Here is a 26,508-nt window from a genome sequence, read left to right on the forward strand (position 1 = left end):
AGTGGAACAATGACTTCCTTGGACTTAGATGCCATACCTTTGTTTATAAGTTGCACAACATAGAATGATTTACTCACCACCAATGTGATGATCAAAGGTTAGATTACTGTCTATATGTGTCCTGAAGTCCCTAACTACTGGGTCAACTCTAAGGGGTGTATTGTCAATATGATAGTTACCAGGGATGGATGACTTCCTAAAGGATACTATTATGCATTTCTTGGCATTTAGTTTTTGTCCATGGCTCTCACACCAGTTGTTTGTCTGTGTCAGCCCCTCCTGGAGAACATTTATGTCAGTGTGAGATTTAATGACAGCTCCTAATTTGCAATCATCTGCAAATTTAGTCGGCCAAAGACCACTGACACTGGCCTTGACTTCTGAGAAGTAAATGCCAAAAAAGAACAGTCCAAGGATTAATCCCTGAGGGACTCCACTTGAGACTGACCTCTTTGTAGAGGCGGACTTCCCAATTCTAACTTCCTGGGTCCTGTCTGTGAGTCAGTTGGCTATTTACCGGGTGACATACGGGTTTGTACCTAACCTCTTGAGTTTCTCAAAAATGCCCGAGTGGGGTATTGTGTCAAATGCCTTGGCCAGGTCAAGTTAGGCAATGTGAATGATTTTGCCCTCATCTATTGCTTTGGTGACCTTCTCAAAGAAGTCCACTAGATTGACTAGGCATGATCTGCCCTTGACAAAACCAAACTGGGTTGGGTCCAGTGTCTGGAGGTTTACTATAGCTCTACTGATCATCTCTATGATAATTCTTTCCATGGCTTTACATATAAGACTAGTGAGACTTATGGGTCTGTAGTTTCCAGGGTCTGTAGATGGGCCACCTTTGTGCAGAGGGATGACTGTTGCCTTTCTCCATTCATGAGGCATGAAGGCTGTTTGGAGGGTACAGTTAAATAGTAATTCCAGAGGTCCTGATAGGTCATGTTTCATGCTGTTTAGAAGGCATCCATGGATATTGTCTGGGTCCATTGATGCAGTGTTCTTGGTCTTATAGAGAGCATTAAGGACCTGTTCCCTAGTGATAGTAGGGGAATTATATTTGATAATATTTTATGAGGGAAGGTTGAGGGGGAGAGAAGGGTAAAGTTGGAGCTGAATTTGTCAGCCAGGAGGTTTACTGTGTCTTCTGGCTCAGTATAGGTAGCTCCATTTACAATGAGCTCTGCACACAATTGTGTATTACCTTTGAGGTTGCGGACATAGCTAAATAATGCTTTGCAGTTGTCCTTGGCCTGGGAGGCCAAATGTACCTCAGATTTGGCTTTGGTAGACTTTATTTGTCCTCTGAGTTGTTTGTTTATTTTGATGAGAGTGCTTTTATCCTGCTGGGTGTTGCACCTCCTAATTTGTGCCGTGATTTTCTTCCTCCTGTTTTACAGCCTATTGATTTTGTGATTCCACCAGGGTGGCTTGTTTTCTGAGTTAGTTCTGTACTTCTTCCTGGTGGGTACAGCTGCCTCTATGCAGCTATTAACATGCTTGTACAGGGATTCTGTGAACAGTTCTGCATAGGCAGCAGTGTTCTCAGGGTTTATGGGGGTTTGAAATTTTGCCAGGTTCTCACTTAATAGCAGGAGGTTAGCCTTAGAATAGTTACTGAATATTCCAGGTTTAGCTGAGGGTCCAGGTTTTATTTTTACTTCAAAGGAGACCATTTTTGGGTCTACAATACCAGGGAAGGAATTACAGTAGGGTGTGTGCAGCAGTCTCCCATATTAGTGAGGACCAGATCCAGTAGGGTTGCACCCCTGGTTGGTGTATTGACTATCTGGTTCAGGGAGTTTGTGTTAACAAAATCCAGGAATCTCTGTGCATGTATGTTTGGTGTTGTATAGCATTCCCAGTTAATATTGGGGTAATAAAATTCACCCATTAATATGGTATTGGGTTAGATAGTGTTTCTAATAAGTTTACATACATGGTATGGGTTTCCTGGGTCATATAGAGGGACCTATAGCTTGCAAGGAAGTGATACTGGATTTTACCTATGATAATTTGAACATGGAGTAGCTCAAGTTCATGGTCCTGTTTGACCAGCCTTGAAGTGTATTTATTTTTGATGTTAATAGAGACACCTCCACCTTTAGTCCCTGCCTGTGAAGTAGCTGGCCTAAATGTGTGGAAGGCATTATAACCCCACACTGTTGGTGTACTGTCCGCGGCTTTAAACCAGTCAGGAAATACTGTGCAACTTGTGGATAAGAACATGGTAACTTTGATACCTTTGGTTGCACCATCATCCAGGTTACCTTAGGCCCTACAGACTTTGTCAGAGACAAATGCTTTACTATTTCAAAAAGATTAGTAGCAGAAACACTCAGTAGTTGCAGGACCAGTTGTTACTTTTTGCATATTTATAAGGAAACTGAGTAATAGCCTACCTCCAGTAATTGCTACTACTTTTAGTTTATATCAAGAACAGGCTTTGTACCTGAGGCATGAAAATCTTCCATAGTGATATAAATATATAAAAAGGAGGATATGCAGAACTTGGGAAACTACAGGCCAATAAGCCTGTCATGTATTATCAGGAAATTATTTGAATAGGAGTTTTTACAGCTTTTATTCCATTAAACTTGAGTTGGAAGAAATAAATCAACACAGGTTTATCATTGGGGTATCATATATTTCATATCCTAATCAGTTTTATAATACTACTGTTGATATAATCAGGATTTTCTTGCCAGTTTATATGCTTTGTTTAGCCATCAGGAAACCTTGTGGTAACATACCTCATGAAGCTATTATTTCCCTGATACCTAAAATAGAATTTCATTGTCATACATTTCAATGAATTAGAAATTGGATAAGTAGTCAACCTTTTTTGGTTAATATGGGAGACAGTGTGTTTTGTCTTGATATGCGCTTCTGGGGGATTCCTATGCTCATTTCTGTTCAACTTGTTTATGAATATGTTATCCTTGCAACATACAACCTAGTGAAGAGCATCTGAAGAAAATACAAACTTGCTATTACCAATAAAAAGTATTTATGACCAGAATAATGTACAGACTCAAATAGGTGAACACATTAAATGCTCTTATTGGCACAATATTAAATTAAAAACCAAGACATGTGCAACTATCCATTTTTGGATAAATAATGATGCTCTACATCCCTGCTGTTAATTATAAGGACTTGTTTATCTGATTTCTAAAGAACTTTTATTTGATATTCAGGTATGAAAGATCTGTAAAAATACCAGCAATATTATGAGAAGAGGAACTGAACCATTTCTTAGAGAATGGCTGTTTTGGTTCCAATCAACATAGACTTTCCTAAGACCACACACTGATTATATTGAGTCATTTTATGTGCCTTATTAAGAAAGTTGGAAAGTATTCATCCTTCATTCACTAAAAAGATTAACAAGGTGAAAATAATGAATCATGGCACCTGCTCACAGACTTTGAACTTATTTTCTTTTTATTATAGATTTGTAAGATGTGACCTAATAAAGGATTTAGGAGCCTTCACAATCATCTCACATGAGATTGCCTTAAGCTGACTTATAACAGCCATACCTTTAAAAAAGTAGTATTATCTATATAAAAAGTAGTATTACCTATATAAAAAGTAGTATTATCTATATAAAAAGTAGTATTATCTATATAAAAAGTAGTATTATCTATATAAAAAGTAGTATTATCTATATAAAAAGTAGTATTATCTATATAAAAAGTAGTATTATCTATATAAAAAGTAGCAGCATCCTTGACCTGGTCATTTCTAACATGGGTGACCGTTGCTTTACACCAATAGTCAGCTCTTCCCTGGTTAGATCTTACCACAAACTAATCACCTTGGAAAGCCACATCCCTCCCACCCCACCCACCCCATCGCAAAGATAACCACCATGAAAAATTTCTCAAAAGCTAACTTTGGGCTCCTAAAAACAGAGGTGGCTAACTTCGCAGCACCCATGCAAATGGAGAATAGTTGCATGACTGCTGAATCATACATCAATGCACTGTACGAACACATACACAAATGCATGGATCTCGCCATACCCAAGAGAGCCAAGATGCTCTCCTCCAAAAAAAGGAAGCCAATCTGGTGGTCTCCTGCCATAAACAAATTCTACAACAGAAGGAGGAAACTGATGTGGAATAAGGTGAAGTCCCAAGACTGGAAAAACTCCCTTATCATCCTCAACAAAAAGTTGAGATACCGCATCAAATCCTCTAAAGCTAGCTATGAAAACAGAATTGCATCAGATAGTAAAGACAACCACAAGGCCTTCTACAGTTATGTAAAGAATCTCCATGGCAATACCTAGATTTGCTTTGAGCTACTGCACAATGGTACCTTCTATACCGAGCCAACAGATATTGCCAGTATACTGGATGACAGATTCAGTGCCAAATTTACCCCTCTCCCCCCACCCAAAGGACCAATCACAATACCAGTAGATTGCCAGACACACAGTATTACTGCTGCACAGGTTAAAACAGCACTTTCTAAGGCCAAAAATACAGCTTCTATGGGACCTGACAATATCCCTGATTGTGTTCTACATGAACTACAGAGTGAACTGGCACCTCACCTGTGTGTCCTGTTCAGTCACAGCCTCACCTCAGGCTTTGTCCCTACCAAATGGCGCACTGCTACAGTCATCCCTCTCCACAAAGGAAGAGCGACTACAGACCCTGGGAACTATCACCCCATTAACCTGACAAGTCTAATATGCAAAGCTATGGAACGTATCATCATGGACCTAATAAACAAGGATAATGGTAATCTCCAAACTCTGGATCCCACACAGTTTGGTTTTGTGAAGGGTAGATCATGCCTGCTCAACTTGGTCGACTTCTTTGAGTCAGTTACCAGAGCTGTGGATGAAGACAATGTGGTTCATACAGCCTACCTTGATCTGGCCAAGGCCTTTGATACCATCCCCCACTCAGGAATCATGGAAAAATTCACTAAGCCGGGCATCAACCCCTATATCACTAGGTGGGTTGCAAACTGGCTCACAGACAGAGCTCACAGTGTGAAAGTAGTGGACTCCAAGTCAGACAGCTGACTAGTCACGAGTGGAGTACCACAGGGTTCGGTCCTGGGTCCTCTCCTGTTTGGTATGTGCTTCTCTGAAGTCCAGGCTAACACAAAGGGACTCTGGCTGACAAAGTTCACAGACAATTGCAAGTTGGGAGCTATTATTAATCCCCCAAGTGATGTTGACATCCTACAGAATGGCCTCACTGAGACCAATGACTGGTGTCAGAACCATGCCATTAGGCTCAATGCCAAAAAATGTGTCATCATCCCCTTTGGGAAAAACCTGGTTCCCATGAATTACCACATTGATGGTAGTCCACTGAACACAGAAGGCGTTATAGGAGATCTGGAAACACAGATTGACAGCAACCTCTCTTTTGATCACCACATTGCCACTGTGGTCAGAAAGCCCTTCTATATGGCACATCTCATTACTAAGGATTTTGTAGCCAGGAAGAAAGAGGTCATTGTCTCCCTCAACTCTTCCCTCATTAGGCCAATCATCGAGTACACTGCCCATTTGGCATGTACCTCAGTAGACACCTGCAACAACTGGAGAGGCCACAAAGGTACCTCACAAAGAGGATCCTAGGCCTTAAACACTTGTCCTATATGGACAGACACAAAAAATTCCAACTATTCTCTGTCTCATATCGCCTACATAGAGCAGATCTTTGCTTGACTTACAAAGCCATGTCTGTCCCAGTTCTGTTAGGAATGCTACATCTAAAGAAATCCCAATCTCTTCACACTACACACTCCAGAGACCTCAACCTCATTACCACAATTAACAGAACATGCTGAAGGGACAGGTTCATAACCCCGAGACTGCCCATGCTATGGAACAGACTACCCATACATGTCAAGCAGAGCACCTCACTGACCCTCTTCAAGAGAAATCTTGATGAGTGGATGGGAAACAGAAAATTCACTCTGGGGATAACTCCAGTGGCTCTACTCGACAGAGGCACTGGGAACTAGGTCGGGTGGCACTATGCCAGGGTAATCCTATGACTAGGCTTGTAAAGGCCCCAGGGCCATTAGCCTAGTACACACCTATGAACCTATGGGAAATTAAACTGCCTACATACAAATCTGCTTTTAAAAACAAGTAAGACATATGTTTTAGTGGCTGCAAGTTTACTCCACTTAAAATGATGCAGAATCTATGATGGTCCATATTAGGTTTTTGAGACTTAGACAGACCTTTGATCTTTAAACAGTAAAGTACAAAGCCATGGATACATATTAAGTCTGAGGTTGTAGCATCTCAGAGAACATCAGAAAATTTAACGGTATGCCAGTCATATTGGTGGTACATATAAATAGCAGACACATGGAAAGCTCACCCAGACTATGCCACAACTTGCTGTGAGGGAAAGTTTAGTTTGCTTTTACTTTCTTTTATTTTGATTTACTTTATTGCCTTCTTCTATTTTGTATATTGTGATTTGTTTTCTTTACACTATGTTTTGCTTGTATTCTGCTTTTAATTGCGTATTAAAACTAGGAAAGAGACCACAGTTGTGTCTCTTGTGAGTCACACAGAAATTAAAATTGTCCACCTTCCCACCCTGGTGATGTTGTGTTCTTAAACTCAACTATCTTTCTAGTTGCCTGCCCCTTATGTTAATTTAACCACACATCTCCTTCCCTCTCTTCTTTCATTGGCTGTTATGGGTAAGCACAAAAGTATTATTTTGTGAAATCTCTCTCCTTCAGCTATTTAAATTTATTTGCCATCCCACTAATTCCATAGAACCAGAATGCAAAGTGCCCACTCACTTTCAATCTATCTCATTCTTTTATAATTAATGGTTCTCCACTTAGACAGCTAAAGCTTAAGTTGCCCCTTCTTTCATATCTAACTGCTTAGTGCACACGGCAATGCTTAGGATATTAACCCATTTTTTCCATCTTACCATTAAAATCTGCAACATCTATTGCAAGACCACCAATTACTGGACATCCCAAATTCTGCCTATCATTAGTCATCTTGGGATTAGTGCTTCTGTTTTCTCCTGGTGAGAGAAGGAGCACAGGGACATTATTTTCTGGACACTGCTGATCACCAAAAAGCATAATAATTGCTTCATAGGTGACAGCGTGGAATTTGTGCTTATACTCTACTCCTGGTGAAATAAGCAGGAGAGTGCATTGATTCCTGACTGCTTCTGGTTGGGCAGTGTGTGTCTGTGCTTGATGTTGCTGATTGGTCTGGTTGCTGCTCAAGGCATCTACCAGAAAAGGCTAACACAGGCCTACAGACCCTTGCATCATCTGGAACAAGACTGTGGGTCACCAAATAGGCTGTGGCCTGCTTCTCATCTTGAGATTGGTGCTATTGTTTTGCTTCTGGTGAAAGAGGAAGCAAAGGAGCATTGTATCCCAGCAGAGGTAAGCTGTTGTAAGACCAGCACTAGTAATAGCCAGGCAGTAGCCAGTTATGTGACTCCCCTTTTTTCATCATTCTTGACAAGTTAATTCTTTGTTTTCAGTAAGTACTACTTGATTTGTTTCTAACTTCGGAATATCTGCCTAAAAACTATCCTTACATTTTCAGAGTCTACTTATTAGTTTCCCATCAAGTGTTTGGCTGTGCTCTGTATAGACACAGAAAACCTGAGTGGCATTTTTCCTGTAAAAGCACAATTGAAATTTCACTAATACCTAGCTGCACATAGGACAACTAGTTTGCAGTGCTAAGCACTGTCCTCGGAGCTGCAAACCAGATATTCCTGACACTGCTTTATATTTTCACTCCAACTGTCTAATCAATAAAAAATGGTCTGTTACTACGGGTATGAACTTCCAACTATCTCCATTACCAGCTTGATGGATATAGGCATCCTGAGGCAATGTAGAAATTGCCTAATATTTGCTGACAGCCAGTTAATTCTCAAACTGATATGCTATGTGAGAGATGTATTTACATAATGTCACTGGAGGCAAAGCTCTCATATAAAAGTACTCCTAATGTCAATAAAATTGTCAGTAGTACAAACACTGCACCCATCATACACAGTTCAAAGCAGCCATATAAACCCACATATGCTGAAGCACTTAGATGTAACATTCCTAAACCCCAAAGACCTCCTAGATGAAGTACACATAACAAATACCCTCAGTAGCCCCGAATGCACTCTTTCAAAATAACACCCACATCAACACATACAGTCACATCTCACAAAGCCTCTACTTCAAAGCTCTTATGGCAAGCCACCAGACAATCCAACATTCTGGTCATTGGAGACTCCATTGTGAGACACACTGATGTCTCTCACCAGGCTGAGTAAAGGGAAAGTCACAGTCAGTTGCTTATGGGGCTAGGATCCACCACATTACACACACACACAGGTCATTGGACCACAAGTACCAGTATGATCCAGTCATAGTCCATGTGGGTGTGAATGACCTGAGATGTACCTCCTGTGATGCCCCTGCACTGGCTCAGTAATCATAGAGCCTCAAGCATCACCTCTGGCAACAGTGGGGGATGTACACACTGGGAGGATGACAACTAGACACACAGTAAAGTGCAATTTTCCTTAAGAGTACACAGAGACCATAGTCAGTCTGGGGCTGGTTTCTCCCTCTTTGTCCAGATCCCCAGTAAGACTCACCACTGGCACAGCTCTAGGGTTGAGATCACAGTTGAGTGGCCAAATCAAGACCTCCAGCACCCTCTCTGTCCAGCCAGTGCTTTGTGTCCCTGCCCAGGTAGCTCACACACACACACACACACACACACACACACACACACACACACACACACACACACACACATTGAGGTTTGATTTATACACACATCTGGAAAAGGCTGGCACAGGTTTGCTTGGTATGCCCCCTTCTGCCCAGTCTATAAAGTAGTTATCACTGCCACCAACCACTACTTATCAGCTACTTTAAGGCCCTTAGCAAAGGGTGTCCGATATTACTTTGTAATGTTACTATTAATCCAAATGGTAGTTTGACCAAGAGCCAAACTATTAGGAGTGGCCTGTATAGTGTCACCAAATAGATATGCAAGTACTCTAAGAGCATAAATATCTCTAAACAGACCAGCCACAATTGAAAGGTTTTAGTATATTTAATAATAAATAATAAAAGAACAAGACAACACTAAATATGTATTCACAGTGCCATCAGAGTTCAGAATCACTGGAAATACTTAAAACAACATTACAGGACAGTCTCAAATAAATACAGAAACCATCTAAACTAATCTTTACTATGTTCCTAACTGAATCTAAGAGAAATTACTGTACCCTAGTTGACTTACTTACAGCAAGGCACGCACAGAAGTGGTGAGTGGATGTTGTCAGGCCTAAGACAAATACAAGATATTAATTCTCTCTCTCTCTCTCTCTCTCTCTCTCTCTCTCTCTCTCTCTCTCTCCCTCTCTCTCACTCTCTCACTGCTGGGGTAGATGGCAGGATGACATCACATTTTGTCACCTGACTTTAGTTCCCAAGCTAAACCCCCATTGTCAGAAACTACTAGCATTTAGCATCTCCCAGTGAAACATATAGCCTTCAGATGTTTGCAGCTGGTAGAAGACATAAAACAATAAAACACTTGCAATACAATGCAGTAGGCTCCCTAGTTCTAGACATTATGTCTCCTATTGCATTGAAACTGAAAGAGAACATCTCTTTTATTACATGGTTATAAAACAATTTAATTTCAACAATTTTCTTGAAGTTTTGCAAGTTAACCCTCTATGTTCTAGTTCACAAGTTAAAACATATACATTTACACAGGTACAATAGTTTATATACATTTCTGTTCTTTTACAGTAGGGTACACTGTGGACACATCCTTAAGCTTAGTACTTTACACACACTTCTGTACCAGCAGCTTGATATACAGACAACATACAGTTCTAATATAGTAGTAACACAAGCAATTGTATCATGCTGATATTCACAAATGACATGTAATTATTTACAAAATTCCAGACAGCTGTACTGGCAGTATCTCCTTCTGTCACACTTCTATATAAATCATATGAGATTATCCAAGTGCAACTAACTCTGGGCAAGACTGCAATCCAAATTGTAACTTGCTACAGATCCCCTACCATGCCCAGGATTCCCACTCCTCATTTCTTGATACACTGGAAAATATTAGGGTACAACCCAACACCCTAATAATGGGCAATTTCAACTACCCCACCATTAACTGGGAAAACTACTCATGTACCAACGGTTTTGCCCAACGTTTTCTGGAATTCATAAATTCCAGTGCCTTGGATCAACTTATCCACACCCCCACCAGGGACAGCAATATCCTAGACCTGGTCATTACCAACATGGGCGACCAGTGTTCCGCACCAGAGATCAATTCCTCGTTAGTTAGATCCAACCACAAGCTAATCAGCCTAGACATCCACATCCCACACCCATCCCCCATTAGGGAAACCACTGTAAAAACCTTTACTCCAAAGCCAACTTCATGCTTCTTAAGACAGAAGTGGCAAACATCACAACACCCATGCAGACGGACAATAAAGATACGATGGCTGAATCCTACACAAATGCACTTTATAAGCACTTACACGAGTGCAAGGTTCATAGGTTCATATGTAGGTACTAGGCTATCGGCCCTAGGGCCTATACAAGCCTAGCCAAAAAGGTACCTTGGCTTTCACCACCCAAGAAATGTTTTTTCCTGTGCCCCTGTTGAGCAGAGCCACAGAGGTGATCCCTGGGGTGAATTTCTTGTTTCTCATCCAATCTTCAAGATTTTTCTTGAAGACTGCTAATGAGGAGCTTTGTTTGATATAGATTTGTAGTTTGTTCCAGAGTATGGGAAGTCTCTGGGACAGGAATCTATCCTTCCAGCATGTTCTGTTTATTGTAGTGACAAGGTTTAGGTCCCTAGAGCATGTAGCTCAGATGGATTGGGATTTCTTTAAGTGTAGCATGTATCATCATGTATCCCTATCAGAACCAAGATGCTCTCCTCCAAAAAAAGGAAGCCAATCTGGTGGTCTGCTACCATAAACAAACTCTACAACAGAAGAAACTGTTGCAAAAAAGAGTAAAATCCCATGACTGGAAGAACTCCCTGGTCAGCCTCACTAAGAAGCTGAGATCCCTCATAAAATCCTCCAAAGCTAGTTATGAAAACAAAATTGCCACTGATTCTAAAAACAACCACAAAGCATTCTATAGCTATGTCAAGAATCTCAATGGCAACACTCAGATCTGCTCTGAGTTACAGCACAATGGCACTAAATATACAGAACCAACTGATACTGCTAACATCCTGGCAGATAGGTTCAGTGCTAACTTTACCCCCACCACCTAAAGGGCCCATCTCTATACCGGAATAAAGCAAAGTTCCTGTAATCATGGCTACACAGGTAAAAAACACACTCTCAAAGCCAAGAACACAGCATCCATGGGACCTGACAACATCCCAGGCTGCATTCTACATGAACTACAGAATGAACTAACACCCCACCTAAGCACCATGTTCAATCATAGTCTCACCTCAGGCTTTGTGCCCACTGAATGGAACACAGTGATAGTTATCCCACTCCACAAAGGGGAGCCACCAAGGAACCCAGGAACTACTGCCCCATTAGCCTAACAAGCCTGGTCTGCAAGGCAATGGAATGTATCATCATGAAACTTATAAACAAAGACATTGGTAATCTCCAAACTCTGGACCAAACCCAGTTCAGGTTTGTAAAAGGCAGATCATGTCTCCTAAACCTGATTGACTTCTTTAAAGCCATCCCCAAGCCGTAGACGAGGGTAAGGTGGTTCACACAGCCTATCTAGATCTCGCCAAGGCTTTTGACACCATCCCCCACTTTGGATTTATAGATAAACTCAGTAAACTAGGTATAAATCCCTATGTCACAAGATGGGTTGCCAACTGGCTCACTGACAGAACCCACACTGTGAAAGTAGCAGACTCCAAATCCAACTTCAGACCAGTAACAAGTGGAGTACCACAGGGTTTAGTCCTGGGTCCTCTCCTGTTTGGTATCTACTTTTCTGAAGTACAGGCTAACACAGAAGGTCTTTGGCTAATGAATTTCACAGATGACTGCAAACTAGGAGCCATACTTGAAAGTCCTAATGATGTGGACATCCTGCTAAAGGGCCTCACTGAGACAGATGCCTGGTGTGAACGCCATGGCCTCAAGCTCAATGCCAAAAAGTGCATTGGCATCCCCTTTGGTAAAAACTCTGTACCCATAAGCTACAACATAGGTGGTAGTCTACTTAACACCGAAAGTGTGATAAGAGACCTTGGGACACAGGTGGACAGTAGTCTCTCCTTTGATAATCACATCGCCACAGTAGTCAGGAAATCCTTCTACATGGCACACCTCATCACAAAAGGTTTCTCATCCAGGAAAAAAAGAGGTCATCGTTCCCCTCTACTCATCACTCATTAGATCCATTATAGAGTACAACGCCCCTTTTGGTATATACCCCACAAGACATCTACAACAACTGGAAAGGCCGCAGAAATACTTCATAAAGAGGATTACCGGCCTCAAACAGATGCCCTATGCAGACCGTCTCAAAAAATTCTAGCTTTACTCTGTCGCATATCGCCTACTCAGAGGCAATCTCTACCTAACATACAAAGCTATGCCAAACCCAGAGCTGTTGGACATGCTCCACTTAAAGAAATCCCAATCCCTCTGAGCTACATGCTCTAGGGACCTAAACCCTGTCACTACAATAAACAGAACATGCTGGAGGGATAGATTCCTGTCCCAGAGACTTCCCATACTCTGGAACAAACTACCTATCTATATCAAACAAAGCTCCTCATTAGCACTCTTCAAGAAAAATCTTGAAGATTGGATGAAAAACAGGAAATTCACCCCAGGGATCACCTCTGTGGCTCTGCTCGACAGGGGCACAGGAAAATAATTTTCTTGGGTGGTGAAAGCCAAGGTACCTTTTTGGCTAGGCTTGTATAGGTCCTAGGGCCGATAGCCTAGTACCTACCTATGAACCTATGAACCTATAATATTCACAAATGATATATAATTATTTACAAAATTCCAGATAGATGGGCTGGCAGTATTCCTTTTTGTGACACCTCCGTAGACTATATGAAGAGAGACATCATGGAGCTCTCAGAATATGTTTCCCAGGCTAATATGAGCCTAGCATTGAGTAGCATTTTACCTTCTCCAAGGATGATGCCACAATATGAACAAAAGATGACTGACCTTAATAAATGGATTAGTTTCTGGTGTCATTCTGGGGTGATGCAATATTTGTCAGCATGGAAGGAGATGGTTAACAGACCACACTGCTTTGCCAGAGATGGGCTGCACCTCTCTCCTCTAGGCTTTTGAATATTAGCTAAAACATTGTCTTCCCCCGTAGTGCCTTTTTTTAGGCAATGTCAAACTGAAGGTACTTCTGACATAGCAAATCAAAACCAAGAAATTCTAAAGGTATTACTGCTTAATGCTAAGGGTCTAAACAAAAAACGCCGCTCCCTAGAAGCTCTCTTCACCCTACAGAATCATGATGTCTGTACGGTCACTGAGACAAGGTTTAAAGCCACGGAGAGCACATCAACAGTGCAAGGATATAATGCCTTCCACACATTTAGACCAGCTACTACACAGACAGGGACTAAAGATGGAGGTGTCTCGATTTACATCAGAAATAAATATATCACACAGCTGGTCAAGTAGGACAATGCACTTGAGCTACTACATGTTCAGATCACCACAGACAAAATCCAATACCACTTCTTTGCAAGCTATAGGTCTCCCTTTATGACCAAAGAAACCCATACCATCTGTTTAAACTTACTGGAAATATTCACCACCCAAACGAATACCATATTCAGGGATGACTTTAATTACCCCACTATTAACTGTGAATCTTATATGACACCAAACGTGCAGGCACAGAGATTCCTGGATTTTTTAAACACAAACTCCCTGGATCAGATCGTCAGCACATCAACCAGGAGTACAACCATACAGGATCTGGTCCTCACTAATGTCTTTTCTGGTAAGGTCAGACCACAAAATTGTCTCCTTTGAAGTAAAAATAAAACCTGGATCCCCAGCTAACCCTGGAATATTCAGCAACTACTCTAAGGCTAACTTCCTGCTATTAAGTGATAACCTGGCAAAATGTCAAGCCCCCATAAACCCTGAAAACTCTGCTGCACATGCAGAACTGTTCACAGAAACCCTGTACAAACATGTTAATAGCTGTATAGAGGCAGATGGATCCCCAATGAAGAAGTACAGAACTAACTAAAAAAACAAGCCACACAGGTGGAATCACAAAATTAATAGGCTGTATAACAGAAGGAAGAACATCATGGCAAAAATTAAGAGATGCAGCACACAGCAGGATAAAAGCACTCTCATCAAACTAAACAAACAACTCAGAGGACAAATAGTGTACCAAAGCCAAATTTTAGGTAAAAACCACAAAGCATTCTTAGCTATGTCCTTAACCTCAAAGACAATACACAATTGTGTGCAGAGGTCATTGTAAAGATATAGCAAACCTACTGGCAGACAAATTCAGCTGCAACTTTACCCATCTCTGCCCCGCACCCTTCCCTCAGGAAATACCATCAAATATAGCCCCCCCCCCCCCGCTACCACTAGGGAAAGCATCCTTAATGCTTTCTCTAAGGCCAAGAACAGTGCATTAATGGGCCCAGACAATATCCCAGCATGCCTTCTAAATAGCATGAAACATGACCTATCAGGGCCTCTGGAATTACTATTGTAAAATTTGAAAGGTCAAAAGCAAGTGCATTGAAGGTTAAGAGTATGTGATTGCACGTGAGTAAGTAAGCACTGTGATCAAAAAGTTATGTGGTCAAGGAAACAAGTCTTTATATGGACTTATGTCCGATTTTCTCTTTCTACCTAGCAATAAGTTAGAACAACAAAACAGTCCTGGATAGAACGCCTCTGAAGAATAATAAGTAAATCCAAAATCCAACGAAAGAGGCAACAGCACAGCTTGTAGCAAAAACGTTTAATAATCCAAGTCAATCAGATAAAAGTAGTGAGCGCGTTCACATTTCAAAGAACGTTTCATCAGACTTTATCAATTCAGTATTCACCTAACTATGTTAAATACCATTACTCATTTCATCTGCTACAATCAATTACAGAAATTGCTCATGGCATCACCAAACAATTAAATAAACATTTAAAGCTCAGTCCCACTCACACATATCAGTTAAAAAACACAATGCATATAGTACAATATTAAAAACAACCTACCTAAAATTTTCCTAAAATATATATGTGTATATACTTACATATATCAATAATACATTCATAAATAAATATATTAACTAACACTTTAAAACTTCATATAACTTAAAAAACTCTGCTGCATATGCAGAACTGTTCACAGAAACCCTGTACAAACATGTTAATAGCTGATGGATCCCCAATGAAGAAGTACAGAACTAACTAAAAAAACAAGCCACACAGGTGGAATCACAAAATTAATAGGCTGTATAACAGAAGGAAGAACATCATGGCAAAAATTAAGAGATGCAGCACACAGCAGGATAAAAGCACTCTCATCAAACTAAACAAACAACTCAGAGGACAAATAGTGTACCAAAGCCAAATTTTAGGTAAAAACCACAAAGCATTCTTAGCTATGTCCTTAACCTCAAAGACAATACACAATTGTGTGCAGAGGTCATTGTAAAGATATAGCAAACCTACTGGCAGACAAATTCAGCTGCAACTTTACCCATCTCTGCCCCGCACCCTTCCCTCAGGAAATACCATCAAATATAGCCCCCCCCCCCCCGCTACCACTAGGGAAAGCATCCTTAATGCTTTCTCTAAGGCCAAGAACAGTGCATTAATGGGCCCAGACAATATCCCAGCATGCCTTCTAAACAGTATGAAACATGACCTATCAGGGCCTCTGGAATTACTATTGTAAAATCTGAAAGGTCAAAAGCAAGTGCATTGAAGGTTAAGAGTACGTGATTGCATGTGAGTAAGTAAGCACTGTGATCAAAAAGTTATGTGGTCAAGGAAACAAGTCTTTATATGGACTTATGTCCGATTTTCTCTTTCTACCTAGCAATAAGTTAGAACAACAAAACAGTCCTGGATGGAATGCCTCTGAAGAATAATAAGTAAATCCAAAATCCAACGAAAGAGGCAACAGCACAGCTTGTAGCAAAAACGTTTAATAATCCAAGTCAATCAGATAAAAGTAGTGAGCGCGTTCACATTTCAAGGAACGTTTCATCAGACTTTAACAATTCAGTATTCATCTAACTATGTTAAATACCATTGCTCATTTCATCTGCTCCAATCAATTACAGAAATTGCTCATGACATCACCAAACAATTAAATAAACATTTAAAGCTCAGTCCCACTCACACATATCAGTTAAAAAACACAATGCATATAGTACAATATTAAAAACAACCTACCTAAAATTTTCCTAAAATATATATGTGTATATACTTACATATATCAATAATACATTCATAAATAAATATATTAACTAACACTTTAAAACTTCATATAACTTAAACCATTCCACTCCAGTTTTTAAGGCATAATCATACCTTTAATGTGTATATGGACGGGCTGCTAAAAATGGTTGTATTGTTATTTTATCATTCAACCCATGTGTCCTATGTGACTGAAGCTGCATTATCCATCTGTTTTCCTGTTCTTCTGTGTAGTTCTTGATATTACCTTGTCTACCTGTTTTATTTACTAATTCTATAGCCATAAACTCGAATTTATGCATCGTGCCATTATTCATAACGTGTCGTGCTAGTGCATTACCTTCGTCTTCCTTATTTATGGCATATATATGCCCTCTGACCATTTTCTAAGTGTTCTATTTGTTTTGCCCACATAAAATGATTTGCATACCTGACACTGTGCTAGGTAAACCAAATCCCATGTTCTACAATCAGCATAGTGCCTAAATGTATACTCACGTCCAGTATCTGGATGTACAAACTTATTACCAGTCAAATATACATACACTAGTTACAGTGTCGACAAGAGAACGTTCCTTGTCTTTGAGACCGTTGTTCCTTTTTCTTGTCCTATTCATAACATAATAACCTTTTAAGTGATTTAGTATTCTTGTATGTAAAACTGGGCTTATTTCCTACCAACTCAGATACCCTCTCATCCGTTGTTAACAACTTCCAATTGTCATTAATGATTTTAGGTAGGTTGACTTGGATTATTAAACGTTTTTGCTACAAGCTGTGGTGTTGCCTCTTTCATTGGATTTTGGACCTAGCAATAAGTATTTAGGTGTTTCTTAATGCTTACGGGGAATGACCTGATTGGTATATGCAAATCCTTTATTGTCCATTGGTGTACTTAGTCGACTTAGTATCAGTATTATCTAAGCGTATATAAGCTCACAGTTTCTTTTGTTCGGGGAGAATCCCTGTGTTGACTTTGAGTCTCCCACATGTGTTAATAAAAGTGTCTACGAAAGAGAGAACTTGTGCTGCATATTCTTTAACTCTCAATTAAATATTTGAGTAGAAATTGTATTATCAATCGATATTTCTTAACAATTGGCACCCCGACTCGGATCAGAAATCCGGGGATGGCTTCGGGCAGACCTCCCAACCGTTCCGAATTACTCGGTTTTTACCGAGTTTTGGGGTGCAAATGAAGGGGTGCCACGATTCCCGAGTGGCACCCCTTCATTTCCGATTTTTCTTTACATTTTTAAAATTTTCGCGCTGTCGGAGCTGACGTCATCACGTGCGCAATGACGTCAGCTCCGCCAGGCTACCAGCCAGTCGGAATTGAGCTCAAGGAGCTCACATCATCATTTCCGGCTGGCTGAAACGGCAGGAATTTGAGCTGCAATTAATGGCAGCGGCCGGGCAGCAAGTCAGCAACACTAGGAGGAAAGCTGAGCAGTTCGCCTGAAACAGCTGGAATTATAGCGGCGGCCGGGCAGCAACACTAGGAGGAAGGATTAATTGCGCGAATGAACAGAAGAAGGGCTTGTAGTTTGTCCGTCAAGCCGAACAAACTACTCAGGCAGGTAAGGACAGAAGAGTGTGTGTGTGTGTGTGTGTGTGTGTGTGTGTGTGTGTGTGTGTGTGTGTGTGTGTGTGTGTGTGTGTAAAACTCCTCAGATGCGTAACCTTGGAGAAAAAGAATAGGTTTTGTGTGTAGCACTGTTCAGAGGTTTTTTTGGTCCCAGAAAAACGTACCAGAAGAATTGCAGGCAAAGTCCTGTGTCTTGCCTCCACTGAGCCTTGTGGTATAAGGAGTTGTATCCTGTATGTAAACTTGGAAATTGAGAGCATGTGCAAAAAACTTGATACATTATGATTCTAATGTAGTTCCTACTTTTGAATTAAGGCTCATTTTCAAGCGGGATGAGGATGCTTCCCCCAGTCTCAGGGAATTCTTATTCATTCAGACATGTTTCACTCACACCTACTTTCAGGCATGCACTCTGATTAAGTCCAGGTTTTCTACTTGTTAAAAAAAAAAGTTGTATTCTTCTCTGGCTTTAACGGCTATTGAAGAGTGCTGAGATATTTTTACACCTCAGAAGTGTTGAACGGCAGCTTTAATAAGTAGTTAAAATAACACTCAGTATTTTTAGGTGTAAGCTGTACTTTATAGTGATGGAATGATCCGTGCTTAAGTGCTGTTTTACTTTCAAGTTAAATTTAATTTTAATGTGGCGGCATTCCAACTTAAGCCTTTATCCTTGACAGCTGTCATTTGTAAATCTTGTTTTGTTAATGCACAATGCTGGATTTGGGGCACATCATGGAAGTGATTGCAGATTGAAAAAATATGTAGAACTTACTGTCGTGGTGTTAAAGTCTGCGATAGTCTTTATCACGTTGTAGTTGTGGTAGCGCTGCTATTGTAGTTTATGCCAAAATAGTAATACTATTAAAATCTCACCCAACAGCAAAACTAATTGTATAAAAACGTGGAAGTGCATTTGTAAGACAGCACTTAATCATCTGCTGGTGCCATCTGTGTTTGAAATGTTGTGTCTCACTGTTCATATGGCCGTGCTGTGATTTATTTGGAATGATGCAGTTTCAGATCCTACCATGCTGCTATGCTACAAGATGTACTTGTTTGTGTTTTAATTGGTGGTGCACGTGGACTTCTAATTAAATGAAAAAAAAACAGCTTAATAAGCTATATTGTGGAGATAAAGTTATTTTTACTCAAAGTCCCTGTGTGTGAAGTGGTGGATGTGTGGATAGGGCCATATGAGGAGAAAGCCCTGGTTATACAGGGTGGATGTCTGTGATGATGTTGCCCCACTCCCAACACTATGATCACTGTTTGATATTCTGTGATTATATGTAAGCTTGGTGCAGTATTAGCCCATCTGTGCATATTGCATCTTTGTGTGCCTAGGGTCTGGGTGGCCTATATTTACAGAAATGTTTGTAATAAGGACACATCACATATAGTTTGTGTTAATAGCAAGGGAATGCATTGGTATTTACAGAAATGTTTGTAATAAGGACACATTTACATATAGTTTGTGTTAATAGCAAGGGAATGCATTGCTGTTTACAGAAATGTCTGTAATAAGGACACATTACATATAGTTTGTGTTAATAGCAAGGGGATGCATTTATATCAACCCTTTGCACTAAATGAGCAGTCCATTTATTTGGTACCATGTAGTTCAGGGGATGGTGTCATAATAGCCAAAATGTTTTTGAGTTGTGATAAATGCCGACTTGAAATGTGATGAAGTTCACCTCTTGAGTGAGTGAAGCTGAGTAACTGGGATACTTGTGCAACTTGTTAGTGACCTGTACAACTAATAGTTATAGTGTTCCAACTACACCTGAGCTAATGCACGCTTGGTTGACATGAGTGGCATTGATCATTGTGATATTTAGGTGGAAAGAACACTAAATTCCAGAACCCCCCCATTCATTTTGTCCATGTGCCCTGTTTGGGCCTTCTACCAGCTGCACTTTTCAATATTTTGTTTAGAAAACCATATTGCACTAACTTTTTTTCAATCCAGCCATGTTTCAGTTTTTGTACATGAGGACTATGTGACATTGTGCTACAGTATTTTCAATACTGAGTACTGATGCAGTGATTTTTAAAACTGTGTGCTAACTTTGTTTTCTGTTAAAATTCATTCTGTTAAGCCTGTTTTACTTTGCTTGCTTGCTGAAACCTGAAACACAGTAGTTTGGCAGTAATGCTATGGGCAGTCAATTCACTTAAACTGAAACAGGCCCGGTTGCGTGCTGAGAATTGAAGGCATGTGTGAGTGAGAGAAACTGGCAGAGAGTCTCTACAGCTGTTTTACTTTGCCTGCAAATGCATTCTCTGTTCAGCTAATGGCAGTCCTTCTCTAAAGCTGAAATGGCAGTCAGTCTAATTTCATTGTGAGACCGTATTGCTTTGTTTAGCAGATGTCTATTACTGTTTCTGCATTGTGCTATAAAATGTAAATATAAACTCCAAATAATCATTGTAGAAGCAAAGCAGTATGCACATTAGGGTTTATGGTAATTGGGGTGAAATAGCCTGGTAATGGGACATTGGAATGGCTGCAGGGGGGACTCTGGTGCCATATTATGGTTGTCTGTTCTTCAGTTTGCATTTGAAAGCTGGTATCCCACAATTCCATCGGAGTGGGCGGGGTTCTGTAATTATGTATGCAAATTTATGCTAATTAGTGTACAGATTTGTACCTATTTTTCATGGGCCTTGTCCAGATTTGTGATGTTTCCAGGCTGAGAGGTATGCAGATGGCTGACGTCTCATTAATGGGCCCGCAGATGGTTTTCTGTCTTTCGGGATCTCAGCCATTTGCAAGTGCTTATTTACATTATAAGTTTTCTTTTTCTCTCTTTCATGGAACTTTCAAAAGGTAAATGGCATGACCTGTTACTGAATGAGTGAGGGTTAAATGATAATCTGGCAACGTACGTGTGAGTGTGGGTTACCGACTGTAGTTCGGTGTTGTTTGTATTTGAATCATTGGGTTACTCTCACCAAGAATAATGGGAAATTATGCTTCCCAGCCAATGGCAGTTTTGACAGAGATGTGCTGGCTAATTTACAAAAGAAACTAAGAAAAAGGGAGAAGGGTACCACCAGGATGTTGGGCGGCGTTTAATGATTGACAAGCAGAATCAAAAGATAGGGAAAGGACTCCATAGTAAGAAGCTGAAAATTTAATCAAGAAAAATTAAAAGGCCAGTTAAAGGCATTGAATCATACAGCATATAAGATGGGAATAGTAGAAGGAAAACCCTTAGAGACACCACCATACAAAGGATTGTACCCCATAGTGGGCTTAAGTCAGTTAAATATAGCCTCAACTGAATCTTCTGAGGAAGAATATGTTTTTACTCTGCCTCAACCAACTGCACCACGTGCTTATGAAATAGAGGGCCAGGTGCAGGCACATGAGCCACTGGCTCAACAGCAGGTGCAACAACCTGCCATCCCCCAGCCTGTCCAGTAAACCACCAATGATACTGTTCGACAACCACAGTCGCTGCAAGGTGCGGGTCAGCTAACACCTACAGTAAGTGATTCCCAAGTTACGTCTACCTCAGATGGTGCAGCTAGTCAAAGCACAGAGCAGCATGACCCCAGACCTCATCTCAGAGATGAATCCACACCTTATACTGGCCCAGAGATGCATACTAGATCTAGGGATCCAAATTTGATGTTTTTTTAATTTCTTAAGAGCGACAAGAAGCACGGCTCAAAAGCCATGCGTAAACTGCTAGAGCATTTCCCAATTCTCATTGACACTGGAAAAGGGTATTTAAGACCAGATAAGTTCAATCCTGATTCTGATCAGGATACTTCTTCCTCCTCTTCATCCAAAGAGGATGATGAAAAGGGTATTTCCCCTTACGAGAAGTCCCAAGCCCTGCACATGGTAGAGGCAAAACTGCACCTTCTACCATAACTGTCACTAGACCGTGGTCAGCAGTAGATTTTTAAGCGATTGTAAAGTCACTCCCACCCATACGGTCTAATCTGGCAAAATTCCAACAGATTTTGGCAGGTCATGTCAGTCTTCAGAACCTCACTATTGAGGAAGTAAAGGCTGTATTGCAATATGCTGTTCTGGCTGATCTTTTAAAACGAAAATGGGGACAATCCAAATGTCCCAAATCCCATTCCACAGCATGGAACAGCAGGGAAATGATGGCTTTAAGTTGGTCAGGAGCCGTATATTGGATGCCATCACAGTTATCTGTCTCCCTCTTCCCAACTGGTCGAAAATTAAGGCCATCCAACAGCTGGAAGAAGAACCAGTGGACTCCTATTTGTCACACCTTACTGATGCCTTCAAAGCCTACGGAGGGTTTCCCGAGCCGATGGAAGGTCCCGCAGCCAGTGAGCTGTCCGCTACCTTTGTAGACGGTCTTCTACGCCTTGTTCAAGATCAATTGAAGAAAGTGTGTTTGAACTGGCCCAGCCTAGGCTTGCATGAGCTAGTAACCCAGGTGCAGTATCTGTCTGACCTTATGGTAAAGGAAATACAGAACCAACTTCTTCAGGCCCCATTACATATGTTCTCTCCCTTTGGGCAATGGCGCTGAGTAGGGAGAAATCGCTGAGGAAGATGAGGCCTTAATGGACAAGGATTTTGAGAGCAAGGTCCCTCTCAGTGACCCCCTGCAAATAATGGCTTCTGACAACACATTCGAAGGCAAATGGGGGATGGTGGTGGAAATAGTAATCTCTGTTTCAACTGTGGACAGGCTAGTCATTGGAGAGACAATTGTCCTTACCTAGCACAACACAACCACCACTCTCTCAGGAATTTTCACCAAGCAACCCCTTTAGGCCAGGGGAACAGTCTCAGTCAGGTCAGAATCAACCTTGGGACTCCTCTTGGACCCCTTCCATCTGGCGTGATGCCCAACAATCACTATAGGGCTCCCCTGAACAGACACAACAACTTTTCCCATTTGTTCCAATTTACCAGCAAGGTCCACCCATAACATTAACCATGAAAAATAATCCTTTTCCTTTCTTAGTAGATACAGGGGCCACCAAATCTATACTTACATTGAGAGCTGCTAAAAGCCTTCCCTTCACTGGCAGTATCATTAAAGGCGTGAGGGTTTCTGGAGTCCCCGTAAGTTACCCCGAAACAGTCCAGGTACCAATGAGTCTGGGTCCTTTAACAGAACAACATGCCTTTTTAGTCAGCATGTCAGCACCATTGAACCTACTTGGCCGTGATCTGCAGTCCAGGTACCAATGAGTCTGGATCCTTTAACAGAACAACATGCCTTTTTAGTCAGCATGTCAGCACCATTGAACCTACTTGGCCATGATCTGCAGTCCAGGTACCAATGAGTCTGGGTCCTTTAACAGAACAACATGCCTTTTTAGTCAGCATGTCAGCACTATTGAACCTACTTGGCTATGGGATTCAGGCTTCTGAGTTTTCCAGCTTATTCAATTCAGGCTTGTGATCATTCAGGCTTCTGAAGTGAAACCATAGGGGGTTACCAACCAATGGCATATTTTAGTACCCAATTGGATGTAGTAGCTTCTGGATTACCCGCATGTCTGAGAGCAGTTGCAGCTGCAGCTGTCTTAGTAGACCTTGCAGCCTCCATTACCTTAGGACACAGCACCTTTTTAGCTGTCCCTCATGCAATCCACTCTCTACTCTTAAAGACGAAAACGCAATATTTATCTCCTTCCAGACTGACAAAGTACGAATTGATTTTACTTGCTAACCCTGCCCTCCAACTTGTCAGATGCCCGGCACTTAGTCCAGTGTCATTAATCCCCACCTTGGGTGAGGGTGAGCCCCATGACTGTCTTACTGTTGTTAACTCTTCCCTTCCTCCTAGTTTAGATCTCCAGGACATCCTTTTACAAAATCCAGATCTGGTACTTTTCATTGATGGATCTTGTCTGCACAATCAAAACGGACAGCTGTCAGCTGCTTGGGCCGTCTGCTCATCAAACTCTGTGTTGTCAACTGGAACCTTACCACCTGGTTTATCAGCTCAAGTAGCCGAATTAGTAGCTCTCTATACTGCCTGCAAATTGGCCAAGAATAAAATGGTCAACATATATACTGATTCCTGCTATGCACACAGGGTAGTACATGACTTTGGCTCCTTATGGAAAGAAAGAATATTCCTTACCTCCAGTGGTACTATTATTAAAAATGCATTTTATGTCGACATGTTGTTACAACGTCTTTTGTTACCAAAACAAGTTGCTGTTATTAAAATTGCAGCCCACCAGTCTGATGACTCCTTTGAAAGTAAGGGAAATGCTATGGCAGACTGGGCTGCAAAACAAGCTGCTTTTTCATCTCTCTTCAGGGACAACCAACCCAGCTGTGTGTCTTTCAACAGGCATTGCAGACACCTACTTTTTCAAACCAGTATTTATTGAATTTACAGAAAAATGCATCAGATTCCAAGGTGACTCAGTGGATACATGCAAATTGTAAACATGGTGAAGACTCCATCTGGAGACATACAGATAAGTGCTCTGTGGCACCAAAAGCCTTTTTTATGCCAATTGATCCACGCTTATCATCTTCCTGTTCATCTTGGCCAGAACTTACTAATTAAGCTGATCCAATGTGATTTATATGTACCTGGTCTTTTGGAATCTGTATGCCATTTTGTGTCAATTGTTCAATCTGCTTACAGGTTAATATTTCAAAAGGCACTCAGGTCCCACCCCAGCCTCTACCTAAACCATCTGGTCCTTTTTGTGCACTGCAATGGGATTTTATTGAACTACCTCCTTCTACACATTTCAAATATGTTCTAACTGTAATTGATGTTTTCTCTGGCTGGGTTGAGGCCTATCCATGTGCCAAAAATGATGCAATTTCTGTTCAGCTAATGGCAGTCCTTCTGTTGGGGTACTGTGCCATATTTATTCTGACAGAGGCACGCACTTTACCTCACAGTTAACACAAGCGATTTGTAAAATGCAAGGTATTGTATTGAAGTTTCATTGCCCTTATAGGCCTCAAGCTTCTGGCATTATTGAAAGGACAAATCAGACTATCAAGGTACGCTTATCTAAACTTAATGCAGAAACAGGCCTCACCTGGGTACAAGCACTATCTTTAGTATTATTCTCCATGTGAGGCCAAACTCATCAGTCCAAGGGTCTTTCTCCCCATTAAATTATTATGGGTCGCCCTATTCTTATGACCCTCATCCCACTGCCACATTTTTCTGATTATCAGTTACATGGCACTAATTTATTGTCCTACTGCAAATCTGTTGTTTCTGTTTTACAGCATCACCACTGTCAGGTCATACAAGCTCAGACTCTACCTGTACCTGACCTGGCAAATCACCTTCAACCAGGTGACTGGCTGTATGTTAAATCTTTCAGTCAGAAAACAGCTTTGTAGCCCCATTGGAAGAGGCCCTACCTGGTTTTGCTCACCACCTCCTGTGCTGTTTGACTGCAAGGATCACCTACCTGGATACACGTTTCACAAGTCAAGAAAATCATGCCTTCAGAAGGACAATAACTGCTTTCCTTCTCTTCACCTCAGGACAATCTGGAACCTGTCACACACCGCACCCAAAGCTACACTAAACCACTCTCTTAAAGCAGTGAACTTTAGTCATGACCACAGCCTCCCACACTACTATTCCTCTCCTGACAGGCTCAACTGACTCTTCCCTCAAGGCACTTCATCCTTTTGGTACAGCTGTACAACTGCAATCTTAACCTTCCTTGTGGGCCACAGCATTCTCTCAGAAACATTGTACGTGTGTTTGCAGCACATTTCTTGTACTCCTAATTTTGCTGTTATGGCCATTCCTTTTTTCAGCTACCTTCACCAGTCTTGTAACCACAAAACACCTTCATGTTCACCAATGGGCAACTAGTTGGCACCCGAACATTAACATGTATCATGCCTTCAAGTTACTGTATGCGTCCTCTTTCAATATCAGCAATTGTTAGATTTGCACCACGATTTCTACTGCTCATTATGGCATTCTATTCACCAGCTTTCCCCTCAATACTTCTATGTACCAGCCTATTTTAACCAATCTCACTGGGGGATTGTTATCACATCCTAATAAGACTGTGTCACTTTCACTGGCCTTTCACCAGCATGGCATTTTGTGTCTCAAGCAGAATGGATCCAAAAAGGTGCAGTGGTGCAGTTGTGACATTTCTATCATAAGAGTTTGCCATGCTGTCCTTCTGTCTTCCATTGCAAATCAATCAAGGGTCAAAGAAGCCTCTTTTTCTGACTGGAGACTGTACCCACAGGCTACGGCCGGAAAGAAGCGACATCAAAGAGACTAAATGGCATGCACAAACTACTTCATCGGCAGGAATGGATTTTAAAGATGATATGCAGGGACATAATCTCTCTAAATATGCTTAACTGCAAGATGACCTTGGCTTCAATGTATTTTTCCACACTGTTATTAACAATAAAGCCACTGAAAATGTCTCAAAGGTAATACTGAA

Source organism: Protopterus annectens, chromosome 17.part0, assembly GCF_019279795.1.
Source record: "Protopterus annectens isolate FY-2018-M chromosome 17.part0, PAN1.0, whole genome shotgun sequence".
Taxonomy (NCBI): Eukaryota; Metazoa; Chordata; order Ceratodontiformes; family Protopteridae; genus Protopterus; species Protopterus annectens.